Genomic DNA, 14,905 nt, shown 5'->3' on the forward strand with positions numbered 1-14,905 from the left:
TAATTGCAACTTGTGCCAACAGTTTGTTTTTTTTTATTTTACAGCGCTAAAAAGTTGAGGCCTTGTGCAAAAAATACACTGCAACGTTTTTATTGGTTAAGCTGATACAGCTAGAAATACCTTCAAATATAAGCTCTTAAACTGCCCGTATTTTAATCCACATAACATGAGCGAGGAACAGCACTGCCTACTCCACTTACTTTTGATAACCATTTTCTGAAACTATTTTCCAGTGCTTGCCTCCACACTTCATTTAGCAGGCCCAATTTTGTCTCCTGGTGTCTGACTGGGCCCCTCGGAGCTTGATGTGAGACCCAGACGGAAGGATTTTCTTCTGCGGCTCTTCTCAGCCAATCCATCTCCCCTCCTACACGTTTACCACAAAACCACCCTAATTACACACACTGAGTACACAGGCACACACGCACAAACTTTCCCCTCTCTTTCCCTTCCTTCGCTCAATCTTCCCCGACACCAAAGGAAGCGTCTCGGGGAGATGGCACAAGGCTTTGATCTATCTTCTGCGTGATTCTGGGCTTTCAGATCAAGGGGCGGTTTGTCTTGAAGCTCATCAAATCCTCAGACGGCCCGAGACAAAGAGCAAACATGCTGAAGTGCCTTTCCAGATCCATTTGCGTAATGGCAGTGCTGTCTGTTAGTGTGTGTGTGTTCGTGCATTGACCTGTTTCTGTTGTACCCCCTTGTGCCACTCCATTCCAACAATCATTACAGGCTTCTTTCTGCGCTAGATTATTACTATATACTCTATTTGTCTGCCTCGATTTAAATTGAAGGACTGAGTCTTCCCTACCACTATTGTTCACCTCATTCCAAGTAAAGTTTCTTTGTTGAATTACTCCCTGCAAGCGAACGATCCTCACCCATATTACCATGGAAACAACAAGATTTTCCGTTCCCCGAGGATCTATTAAAAAGCTTCTATTCTGAGGATCTATTCACGAGTCAATGAAAAGGGTGAATATGACACCTCCGTGCTTCTTCTGTCAGTGTGCCTTTGTCAATAATTTGTTCAAGGCTCTCGGCCCCCCCCCCCCCTGCAATCAACCAAGAAAGAAAAGGATAATATAGGGAAAAACATAAAAAATAATAATAAAGAGGTGAAGAAGTGTTGTTTTTCTTTATATGCTATATAGTATATTGGACAGGCAAAGTGTTTCTTCACAGGTTTTGTTTACTCAGTGACGATGAGGATAAAATGCCAAACAACTCAACATCAAAGATGCTCGGGCCAACCAGTTAAGGAATTACAGCTCTTTGAGATATTGAACCGTCATTCGGTTTAATGAACTCGTGTTTGAATAGCAACAAGATACAAAATTGGTCCGTTCATATATTTCGTCGTGCAAGAGAGAAAGCAATAAAGGGGCAATATAATAAAGTCAGTGAAAAACTCTAAACAAATCTGTGCAAATATTTTTCTTATCATAAGATCATGACAACAAGTAACTTTGTCGATGCTTTAGTTTCCAATAGAATACAGTATATTGCATTTTGCTAGTTGATGGTTATTGAGTTTCAAAACCTGTGACCATCTAACCCCTGTAGATCCTCAGTTTGCAAGCGGTGGCATGAAGAGGAGAAGAAAACCTTTAGAATCTGTTTGAGTTTGTGCCTATGAATGTGTCCCCATCTTTGCTTTCATAATCAGTTTGGGCATACTGGATTGTGCCGTGAAATGAAATGTGAGCTCGCAAATCCCATTGGATTATAGGGCGACAAATCCAGTTGGCTTGAAACCTCTCTTTTATCTCTACTTTCATCTACAGTTGAGAGTAGTGAATATGAAAAAGTCCATAGTTAAGTTTATCAGAGTTAGAAATGGGGGAGAGCACGCTCACCGATGGCCAGCGGATGTCGAGCTAGAGAGCGCGTGTAACAGACAATGAAAGGGTGGGCTGCAGAACAAAATGACTCCAAAACCACAGCATGACGTTTAATCCAATTTGCTCGGCAGTTGGAGCCGTGTTAAAATCACATCGTGGTTTGTCCCCTATAAAAGCCATAGGGATGGCTATATACCATCCAAATGGGCAATTCCACAACCCCAAAAGTAGAATTGCTCGACAATCTAACAAGAGGAAGACAGATTCAAAGAGAATCTATTGCAGCCGAAGGACCGAATTAGAAATCAACATGCCAGAGTAGAAACTGTCTCGACTGTGAGAAATGAAGCCTTCTTCTTTCTATATTTTTATCTTGAGATATAGGTTAAATACCCTGTGGAAGATCATTCAAATTATCGTTATCTGATTTTTTTTTACAGATTGGTTTTATCAGAATTTTGGAATGAGATAAGTATTAATATCTTGTCTCACATTATAATCCTGGCTAAGACAAGATGATAGATAGAGGCTAGATTTACAACCTTGTGGTTGTATGCCTCGGTCAACCAGTCATGTTGCAGTTTGCCATCACTTAATCATTTTATTCTATTAGACATTCATGTGAAATTGTCATAATTAGCATTATGGCCAAAAAAGTGTGAGGTTTAGACCAACAAATTGTTATCAGATCAACCTTGAGTGCAAGTGGATGTTTGTGCAAAATTGGAAGAAATTTCCTGAGAAATTGCGCTGGCGATAAAGGGGCCTACATGAGGTCAGTGACCCTGACCTTTGGCCACAAAAATCGAATCAGTTCATCCTTGAGTGCAAGTGGACATTTGTGCCAAAATCAAAGAAATTCCCCCCCCCAGGCGTTCCTGAGAAGTTCTGTTCGTGGGAATGGAGAGACGGACAGACGTCACGGACAATCCGCAAACATAATGCCTGCGGCCAAGGCTGTCGACAGCGTGGCGGCATAAAAATATAACAGACACGGAGCTTAAAATCGGATAAAGCTCCCTGGAAGTCAAACTTGTATTCTCTCCATGCAACTGAAACATTAAACTAACTATAGGATGACTTACATTACAATGTTAAGAGCTGCCTCCTCCCTCCTGTCTCTGCTTTCCCTTTCATCACTACCTCAAATGTGCATCCACATTCAGAGCCGGGCCTCCTGGAGCGGGGCCAGGGAGCGTCCCTATAGCCTCTCAGCAGAAACAGCTTTGTCAAACTCAGTTAGCCGCCTCCGAGGGGGGGGGAAAACACCTCTTTCCACAGTAATACTCCAACTATTCACATCATGCCCTCGCCTCTGCCTCAGCCACCTCATCAATCCACACAGCAACAAAGGTAAACAGCCTCGCACCTTCCCAAACAGAGGCCCGTGCTGCTTTGTTGACACAGTGTATGTGCAAAGCGCCCGCACAGTGTGAGCGACTCGCAGGACAGACTGAGCTTCATTTACAGAAGGTAATTGCTCTGGAGCCAAGTGGTGCGCTTTTATAATGAGTTTTTTTTTTTTTCCCAGCTTTGCTAGAACCTTGTCTGGATTTATTTACTCGCCAGATGAAACTGCTTTGACAGGGGCATAAAACAAGTTCAACTAAACAACACATCACCTTCAAGCAGGACCGGTCACTGACATCGGCAGGCTATATATCGACTGTCCTCCTTATTGTATCCACCTAGGCATGAAATAACACGACACTTGTCTTGTCACTGTCTCTTAAGATGCGGCGAAAGAAAACACTGATGAATATTAACATTTTCGAGGGTACGGTTTTGAGCCCTGCTGTATTGCTCTCAGGCACTCTGGATAAAAGCTTCGACCAAGTGGTGTATCTAATGTTTTCCCTAATATAAATGGAAGGGGAGAAGATTCCCCGCTACTTCGCTTTCATTCCTCTCTCCGCGTCTCTGCAACTCTGCTCTCACTGTCGCACTCTCCTTGTCAAATTGTTTATAACCTGCTACGTTAGTCGAGCCGAGGCACAATCCTTGCCTTGAAAACACAGGATATACCCTCACAGCTGTGATCTGCATTAAAGATGCTCTACTCCTCTCAATGTGAGATCTACAACTTGGACACTATGCTATGTACACGTTACTCAACCTTACCCTGAATTCAATGTAGAAAAAAAAAACGAGAAACATGTTGTTGTTTTTTAAAGAAGCAATGACAAGAAAATTGCCATCACCCAGCGTGCGGAGATAATAAGAGAGAGACGCCGTGCACTGGGGAGTCTAACCCATTCATTGTTTCAACAGCTGGCCTCACATGTTGCAAATTCAGTTTCACTCATTTTGTCTTGATGAAAAACCCAGGATGTAGCAGAACATTTCATTCACAATACAGAAATAGAAATTGAGAGAACTCAAGAAGCAAGAGTGCTTTTGAAGGAGCATGGACACCAGCATGGAAAGAATGCCCTTTCTTAGTATATTGTCTCTCCAAGGCTTATCCTGATAAACATCTGGCTTTTTTTTCGTTCTTGCAGAACAGACTCCTCTAAAAGCAACTAGAGATGCGTTTATGGAAAAGGGAAAAACGCAGGAGGCCAGCATATAGCTCATCTGCTAATGCAATTTCTTTTTTGTTCTGGTTGTAGATTTTTATTGCATATTTGTTTTTACATTGTGATGGAGTGTTTTTGTACGGACACCATGAAGAGTAGTTTCTCCCTTGGTAGTGACTAAAGGGAATTCCAGGTAAACATATTTCTTTCTCTAGTATTAAACCGTATGGTAATACTAGGTGTGCGTACGTACATGCATTGAGTTTCTCAGGCCATTTAAGTCTAAAAATACAAATCGAGAGAAAATTCTTTGAAACTCGTCCATCTCAAGGCAGCACGGCATGGCATAATGCCTCAGAGCTAGTTACATCTACATTCTGGTATTTATTGAGAGATGTTCTTGTTATAACATTGGCCTCTGACAGCCCATCATGTGCTTTCCTTGCTGCAGTAAAGAGACTGACCCATGATTGTCCCAAAAATGTTGTGTTGACTTCAGCTGATCATAGTTTTCTTTTATTAAATAAATAAATGAATACCTCATTGGGTTACATGATTAAAGATGGGTCCAGAGGAAGCTTAAACTGTCATCAGTTTACCTCACTTATATAAATCAGTGATGTGATAAGCCATTATTCCTTAAATTTGACACAAAAATCAACATTAAGTCCAGTGATGCGTGTTTAAAGTAATTAGCAGAGAATAGAATAATTGACGGTTCAGTTAGCAGACATTTCCACCAGAGGTTAAACTGATGTCATGGTGATGTCTGTGCCTACTGCCTTTCCTTCTTCCTCTGCTTCTGTCTCTTTCCGTGTCTATATATTTAGATTATATTATATGTTAATCATGTTATTGGGACAAAAATCTGTTCACACAGTTACACTTGAGGTGCTCGTCTTCCTTTCAGGGGCAAAAAGCTGGTCCCTACAAACCATTACATTTTAGAGTTGGGGAAATATGCTAATTTGCTTTATGCAGTATAGTTTACGAGAAGATCTATGCTACTGTTTGGGTGGATTTTTAACTTCTGACAGAGCCAGGCTAGCTCTTAACCACATGCTAACATAAGCTAACTATCTCTGGGCTGTAGCTTCACAGATAGCATAAGAGTGTTCTCAATTAAACCTCAGCAAGAAAGTGATTGTGGGAAATAAGCAGACGGAGCAGACATTCCAACTTCAAGCTGTTACCGCTAACTTTAACCATGGCTCTGTTCAAGTGTCCCAGTAAACCATGACAGTGTGACAGTGAGCCACAATGCACATTACCAGGACCCTTAAAACTGTAGCTATGATAGAATTTAGCCATCATTAATTGTATTATTACATGTGCTTTCCTACTGCGACATGTCAACGTCTCTGTGAAAAAAAGGCCTGTAGCCGCACCAGTCCACCAGGCGTCGTTAGTGTGTCTCGCTGTCCTGAACACCTGTGGCTCATCTCCTTATCGGCCTTTGTGACCAGCTGCCTGCAGATGCACCTCATTACAACCCATTTTTTTGTCAGATCGCCTTGCTTTTCCCTGTTCCCTTAGCAGTTTTTGTCTACCTGTCTGGCAGTCTATGTTTTTTCTCCCTTCTTGCAAGTTTACAGTAAAGTTTCTGTCATATCAAGTGCCTACCTACCTTAGTCTCCTGCTTGGTGTCTGCAAAATTAGGTCCAAAAGCGTGTCAACTGCTTTTTACCCTTTTCTGGAGGGTTTTTTTTTCTTGGTCATAAATGTGAACGGTGCAAAATGCAGTTGTGATTCCACAAAGCTGCAGAGTGATTTCACCCTCTAGGCCTGATCCTACATCTACTTACATCATTTGTACTGAATCATGTATGAAAAGGAATCTTATAACACCGTATAAAATTGTTTTAATACGTTCACATAACATCTGGCTTCTGATATACTGCAGATGTTTTTATTTCTTAAAAAAAAAAAAAAGACAGCAATATTCTCATTTTTTTTAAACTAATAATATTTCTTTCAAACAAGCCACTTAACACTATAACATCAGCCAAAAGGTTGGTTTATTCTGCAAGGATTACACCCATGAGGAGCTGACAAATCTATAGACAGTTAGGGTAAATAATAATCTATGACAGTAAGGATATGTTATTGTCATTCAAGATAATGTTGTACATTTAAGGGGCCAAAATTAAGTAATCAAAAAGAAGCTTACATGGCTAAGTTGTCTTACTGCAACAATGTTAACTATATAATTTATTATGAGCACATTGAGCACAACGCAATAAGATTACATATTCTACATGAGCTGGATATTATTTGGATTTTCCCCAAAAGTACCATTTATGTCAGACCGTTGATCTTAACACTTCAACGTTGTATTCTCTTCCTGAATACAGTTTACCGTGAACATACTGTGTTAAAGGTCCAATCTTTGGCAAGGATCATCCCTACTGCCAGAATCTCCTTTCTCTGTTTGCCTTTATAATTCAGACTTAATCCATCCAATCACACCCAGCCAGGCTTCATAGACGGAAAGCTCCTCCCCCAAGCTGCTGAGCAACATTTTAAAAACTGGCTTCTTGGGTTAAATCAAATCAAATCAAAGTCAAATGAGAATTTTGTTCCTATATTTTTGAGATTGAGAGGCTAGAATGATAATATATTCATACAATTGAATTATATACTCTGTCCATTGTGACGCACCTCCTGGTTGCCTTCTGGTTGTTTTTTTTGCTGATTTGCTGAATCCCATCGGCCCACACATTCATAGGGCAATTTGCACACGCACACACACACACACACACACACATACACACACCTCTAAATACACACTGGAGACATCTTTTTCCATCCAATCATATTTGTCTCACATTGAAACCAAAATGACAGATACAAACCACATCCATGAATGCTATATGGACAGTAAGTAATGTTGTTTCTCAGATCTAGTGAGCTAGATATAGGTAACCATGTTCACCATATTATATTAGCGTATTAGCATACAAATACTGACTCATTTGTTGAAATGTAAATTACAGCTGAGGCTGATGGGAATGTCAGTTTGCTCATAAACCAAAGTAAAAAAATGAATAAAATTGACGTGACGATGGTACTCGAGGAAAAGTCAGGGCATCACCAAAGTCATTATGATTCATCCTCTGGGGACGATGGATATCAGAACTAACATGAACAATGGTCCATACGATAGTTGAGATGGATATTTCACTGAAAAACAAATGTAAACCTCATCACAGCACTGGTGAGAGATTCAGGGGATCACAAAAGTCAGCAGTTTTCATCCTCTGGGGACCATGAATGTCTGTACTAAATCCAAAGGCAATCTATCCAATAGATGTCAGCTTGTCTTTATTACATATGTAAAAAGAGAAGGAACACAACGATACTCAGCAATGAGTCATATGTGTCAATGGTATTAGCTTTTAATGCTTTTTCTTCAATAGGAAGCTACTAACCATCTTTTTCACCCACCATCGTAAAGAGATGTCAGTAGCATCCAATGCATGGGCCAGCTTTTACCACTAAAAGCTATAGTCCAGCAATCAATGACATGGTCTAACAGAGCTCCAGCTGTTCCCTGCCAACTAATCCATTCTTAAAGACGGGCTTTCTCTGTAAAGGCTGCTCGCTGCTCTGACAGATGAGAACGGCCACAATGAGCTGGCTCTCCATCACCAGGAGAGAAGCGGAGGCAGAGGACCGCCTTGTAACTGACAGACAATTGCCCGACCACCCGGCAGTAGCTAGGACTGACAATGTTCGATATTTTGAAGATGACGGTCGATGTTAGAACCTCTGAATTATACACAAGGTCCTCCGAGACGACACTTCAATACATCTCACTACAGAGCACGAGGCTCAGGGTTACATCGCGTCCCTCTGCTCGGTGTCTGTATTGTGTGACTTGAACACGTCAGCGGAGCGGAAGGCTTGGAAATGGTTGTATGCCTGTGATACTTTGCTTCGCTTTAGCCAGCGGCGCATGCACTGCAAGAATCCAATGTTCTTGGTGAACTTATGATCAGCTTGCAGTACTTACAATCAAGACAGATGTTGCGCACATGCAATGTGTTCCCCCATGCTTTCTGCAGACTTTCTTCGCCTATGTTTGTCTTTGACTATTTTCAATTACTCATGGAGCTACTATCCCCTTCCTTGATCTATCCACAACATTGTTATCTTTCGCTGCTACTTATAATATGTTTACTCATCCTGATGAATTCAATTACATCTTTTCAGAGGAAATTACTGTGGGGGTGGCTCAGCCTGCCAGAGGTCAGCACTAACTGTGAATACTAAAACTACTCCCCCAAACACATTACACAGCCTATTACCTGCTGCTTTTCACCCAGCGCTCTCTGACCCTGCATAAGCCTTCCCACAGCCACAGATGAAATGCCTTCTAGATGGAATGTGGCGTGGAGAAGAGGGGAAGAGAGCCGGAGGTGTCCCCAAGCCTAATCGTTTCAGAGAGCCATCCCCGCTGCAGCCGCAAAACACGCCAGTCCTTATTGGAGAGGTGTGTGCAAGGCCAGGCAGAGCGTTAAAGGTGTGGAAAGGAGGCCTGGCCTGGGGGAGGCAAACCATGCCGACTCTTTTGTCAGTGGACGACTGGTGGGATCGATAAGGCGCAAGGCTAAAGGCAAAGTAGGTAGAAGTAACCCAGCGATGTACTGCCTTGACAAAGTGGTAGACATTGCTTCATTTCGGGTTTTTTGTTCTAGAGGGGAGCTCTTCACTTGGAATAAATTAAATGTGTATGCCCCTCCTGTTTTTTCCAGAGTCCATTGCCCTCCCTGCTGGAAGTCCAGCCCCAGTCCTCTGCTCGGGTTGGGAGATTTCATAAGTGGAGCGGCTCCGGGTGCCTGCCTCCGATCCTGAGGAAATTCCTCTCCTTTGCCAAGGGTACATGTTGACATCTTCATTGTAAACTTGTTAACTTTAAATCTCTGAAGAGATGATTGTGTTGAGCCAAAACACAGGCCTGTTGGAGAAACCTCTCACATAATTATCTAAACGCAATAACCGATTTCAGGTCTATCCAAACTGTCGACGTGATAAAATGGGAACTGGGTGGGAACTGCTTTCAAGAAAAAGAAAAAAATGAAGCTTTTTTTTTCTCTCTGCATTGTTGTATTTTTAAATGCTGTACTGGACTATGCATTTTTTGTAACATATGTCAATATTGTACAAAAACAAAGTAGCTATTACAGAATGAGTCACCCTGAATATGATTTTTTTTTTTCAAAAATTTTAAATGTCTCAAGTCGTTCCTGCTTCGTTGCACGCTTTCATAAATACTGACAATATTGAGTGCTATTTTGTAAATATAACTGCGTATATAATATATTTTCTTATACACTACATGCATAATAGACTCAAATTTACCTGGGATAAGAGCTGGAGCAAATAAGTCGAGTAAATGTACAAAAATCTAACTACATTGCTTAAATTGTAATATTGTTGATGTATTTTCTCATTTATTTATAATGAAATCAAAAACTTGAACCCATTCTTGCTTTATTGGTTAATTGTCAAGTAGCCAATATTGTTATTTCTGTTACTTTTGATGGCGACCATGTTGTCAGTGTTGATGGTATTTTATTGGTATTGATGGTATTTTCAGAGATTTGAAAAATATAGTGTATGCAGGAAGTGTGTGTGCGTAAATATACAGAATGCTAACAAAGCAATTATATTAGGGAAAAAATGAAAAAGCCTATTTACATGTTTTCAGTGCTGGAGAACAGAATACATTTAGTTAATTAGTTAGCTTACCCCAAAACAAGGACACTAAAATGTTCAATTACTCTGGGGCAAACGAATGCCAACCACTCATCTCTGAGTCTCCCTTAAGATAAAATGAAAAGCAACATGTTAAATAAAACAGGGAGGAGGAAAGAGAACCTGACAAAGAAACTGATGATAAAAATACTTATTTCACTATTCATACAACATAGCTGGTTGCCCTCATTTTTAAAGCTGATGCTGCATTTTTGACCACACAACAAGGATATGAGGAAAATAAATAAACCAACCACTTTACCGCTCTCCACATCGGAATTTGAATACTGAACTGCAGATTGAGCTGAAGTACAGCCTGATTTAGTGAATGCACCAGGCTTTATTTTCTATAGGGCAAAACCAGCTGTTGGAGACCCATTCCAAGAAAAGCTGTGATGAAATCCCAAAAAGATCCTTGCAAAAATACTCCCTTCCTTCCATAAACAAAGCTGCACACTTTTGAGGAAGAGAATATATGAGGCAATGACTCAAATTAGAATGCATAGAACATTCTCACGGAGCGAGAGAGAGAGGCATTTGCACATGAAGAGTTGAAAATGAGTCGCATTCAGCCAAGCTGTGAGCTCCACCTAGGAGGCAGTGAAAGAGACCGAGACAGGCACAGAGAGGGGCTGAGGCAGGCAGGCGCCAAGCCTTGAAGAGGGGCATTCTGGCATAATGACTCTCATTTACCATTGACAGGCCTTGGGAAAGTTAAACTAATTATGACAGCACACAGATGCTGAATAGCCCTTGATGAAGTTAATCACTGGCAATCCAACAAACAGGTGTTGAATAATTCCAGTTACCAACCCTGGAACTGTAGGATGTTGAGATTTTTCAAGCACATCGCTCAAAGGCAGCAATCGAATCGAAAGTATTGCCGTCTTATTCCCACCATCCGAGCTCATTTCATGACCCTTTGTGAACACAAACAACACCTCCAGTGCTGGAAAACACAAAGCTAGTGTCGTAAACGTCAAATTAACTTGATGCCATTGTGGTGCTAGGTGTCAAAACAAAAGCGGGTCCGCAGAAATGTTCACCCTCTAAATGACTATGGTGCAGTTTAATATGCACCTCTTCCAACAATAACCTTCAATCAAGTCCAATACAGCATCACAGTAGAGTTTTAGTCTAAAGAAGAAGAAGAAATCTCCACGTGAACTGGATGCAACATTGCTGTTTTATACAAGCTAACTTGTTTTAATGATGAATAACATTTATATATTAAAAACTAATACTTACAGAATTGACAATACACATTCCTTAAACAAACAGTGGCATGCCAAGGAGAGCTCTGTCAACCAAGTTGCGATCGTAACTCATTTTAATGAGCTGTAGGATACATAAAACATCCCTTTCTCCAACTCCCCGATGGCTACAGATCATTGTTAACAGGCGGAGATAATGTGTAAGCATAAAGATAATAGGCTCAGCTGAATGTCATTACTTTGCGGAAAACTTCAAGTGCCGCACCGAGGCCAGCAAAAACTCTCCACACTGAATGGATGCGTGATTAGCCATTAATTATGTGTCCGTTTTTATCAGACATTTCCATTTGAATAATTTTACAAAATGAAATTATTTTTGAGCCGCTTTATAACAAATGAATTGTAAACGAGCATATTAACCACTGTGAGAGATTTTTAACTAAACGTAGATTCAGTGGTGAGGAATGTTTCTGCACAGTATCTGGGAAGACAGATACATGGCATGTTCCTTTGAATATTTTTTGATATGATTTCTAACGGTGCTGTTAAAGTAATAGCAGTTTCAGCTGATTACATGCTTTTGTATCAGAGTGAAAATTTGATTGATACCTTTTATGACAACTTAAAGCTGTTGCCTTCAGGTTGTCTATTCCAGCAAATGTCCTTAACAAGTTCTGTTTTTGTCGCTCGGAGAATGGCATGGATATAATTAAAGGCCTGTAGCGCTCTCACGTTAAGTATTACTTGTTGCAATTTGGTAATTGCAGCGGAATACTGTTGCTGGGTGCTGTGCATGGGCAGCTCTGTTTTTCACACGACACATAGCTCACCGTTTTATTTAATTTATTAATATTCATGAATAGATATTTCTCTTTATTTTATTCATGATGGGAGACAGATTCTACCCCAGTATACAGATGGAACACATAACTAAATTTCAGAGTGACAAACCACTTGACTGAAATTTAAGGAAATCATGCAAACTGCATACAGAACTATGGCGTCACTATTCCATTTCCACAAAACATCAATAAAGGCTGGAGGACGGACTAAGAGAAAATGCCTCATGAAAAGTATGGTGCAGACTTATGGGGCCGTCCATTTAATTATCTTGTTGTTTTTGCTGGTAAAGGTGTACATAAATAACTGAGAGGCTCTGGTCAGAATACTAATGATCCTCTTTGAAACTGTTTTTATATCTTTCCGTCTCCCTGAATGACCTCTTATTAATGGGGAAAACAAATTAAAGGGATAGAAGCCTTGACCAATTAATTTGAAAAGCAACATTATTTGTTACAACATGAACTCTGTGCCTACAGACCTGTTAATCATTTTCTTTTAATTAATGAGTGGGTAATTATTTTCTGCATGCTTGAATTTTCCTTTGTCATTTAAATGTTTTGCTTTCTATTTGATGCTTACCAAATGAAAGACATAACCGCTGCTCAAAATGTTGTTGAAGAACAGGACACGCTTTGCAAGAAATGTTTTTATATAGTATATATATATATATAATATGTAAAATGTCTTCAATCCATCTGTTTTCACATTTATTACTGAATAACAGCCAATACAATCTAGTATCTAGCAAAACAAGAAAGAAAGATATGACAGTTTGCGTGTGTGCAGGGTGATGTTTTTAAACAACAAAGGAAACCTGAATTTTCTTTGCAAATAGAAAGCATCAGGAGCAATGAACTTGGATGGAAAATAGAAATAACCCAGCAGTTGAGAAATAATCAGTCGCTTCGAATTTTGATGACCCGGACAATAAATATTGAGCTGCATTTATTACTGAAAATAACATGTTCTCTACACAATACTGTAAAGGTGCACACTACAGATGGGAAACTAATGTCACAGACCCCAAAATGCTGCATGCTCTCATGACAGCGAAATGGATGGGCGTTTGTATTCCCTGCTCAGTAACAGACTGAAGCGTGTCAACAACAGGCATGTGCCACAAATGAGAGAATCAGACTCAAAACTTCTGACGATGTCAACATCAAAACCACAAGAATCAAAAATTCAGATGGCCAGCCTTTGAGAATTTACTAAAGCGTGAGCATTTGCTGCCTAAGCAATGGCAAAGAATTCACTAATGGAAGCTGTTCAATTTTATTTTGCTCTCAAAAAAAATAGTGCACTGTGCATTTTTCCCCTCCCTAGACTTTTGAGCGGTGAGCAAGCAGTGCAGGTGTGTTCTTGGTATGTGTGCATTTACACAAAAAAATGCATTCATCTTCTACTTATAAGCACTCCTGTAGAGTGTGCGTTTACTCAAAGAAGTTCATCAAATGTTTATAAGATATCAAAAGTCTTCTGGGGGTGTTGTGCTGTACCATGAACAACTAGATTTCCAATTTGCTTGTGCAACGTTCTGAAATTCTTTGTTGAAGCGACGCAGCACCTTTCCTCCTCTAGATATCCATCAGCAGATGTTTTGTTGATAGAGTAAAATGTTGTTTCAGGCGCTGGTCCAGGATTGGTTTTGCTTGGGCTGATATGCAATGACTGAAACAGCCCAGGCAATGTGAATTCATTTTCACAATTATTGCATTGTTTAGTAATAACTTGTCCGTAGATGTGTTCATTTTCAACATGAAACAGACGGCTTTCATAAAACATGATTCACTAAAAGACATTTTAGAAAAGCCTTCGGTCATTTACTCAACCTAAAGGACTGTGTTGCAGTATTCTGAGATACTTGTATTTGCTGATGATGTGATGTGCATTTTCTGACCTGTGCATAGAAAAGGTGTTATTTTTACTATATATTCAACCTGTAATCCCGCTCAGATAAATAAGTACAGATGTAAATATTTTTCTGCACATCGTATTCTTTACTACTATCCTGCTGGACAAACTGTATCTGCACGCATTACCTTGCAGGTGGCTCATGTCTATGTCAAACTACATGAGAAAGAGCTAGGTGATATAGATCACCACACAAGGGGGGGGAGGATGGTAAAACTGTGCAGACAAGATGATACGCAGGTAGACCAATAGCTTGCATAGTTAGAATGATAAAGAGAGGGCAGAGGCACAATAGAGAAATAATTAGGACAAGGCCACTGTGCATGAATGCGTCGCCGCTTCCCACAACCACTCAACTGTGTCAAACAGCTTGGTCAATAATCTTCAGCAATTCCTGAGGATTAGAGTCTTATTACCGAGCACCGTCTGTCACACAGACCTCGATGCCCAATACAAGTCACTTCCTGACTGTTTACTCCAGGCTTCAACACATAAATAAACATCTCACTGCGAAAAATTCATCACATTAGATTAAATGTGGTTCAAAATAGTTTTTAGTGTGTGAACTTTTACTTGTGGCCAAACGTGTGTTTGTTTGCGTGTGCGTATGTTTGCGTGTGCGTGTGCGTCGTTATAGCACTCTAAAGAGGTTCTGTAAGTTGTTGACAGTAAACCATTATGTAACTGACTGTTAAACACATAGCCAGTGGCAAAATGTGAGGATCTATAACTTCTAATGAGCTACACTCTGTGTGCAGTAAGGAAATACTTGGAGGCTGATTTATTTATTTATATATATATATATATATAT

The 14,905-nt window shown here is 40.2% G+C and overlaps 1 protein-coding gene across 2 annotated transcripts in view; it reads right to left on the reverse strand.

The window, feature by feature from the left end:
* The window catches only part of LOC116388753 (seizure protein 6 homolog), an 84,415-nt gene that overhangs the window by 68,361 nt on the left and 1,149 nt on the right, over positions 1-14,905 (reverse strand). The window lies entirely within an intron of this gene.

Source organism: Anarrhichthys ocellatus, unplaced genomic scaffold, assembly GCF_004355925.1.
Source record: "Anarrhichthys ocellatus isolate YVR2014 unplaced genomic scaffold, GSC_Weel_1.0 scaffold18, whole genome shotgun sequence".
In the NCBI taxonomy this organism is placed as follows: domain Eukaryota; kingdom Metazoa; phylum Chordata; class Actinopteri; order Perciformes; family Anarhichadidae; genus Anarrhichthys; species Anarrhichthys ocellatus.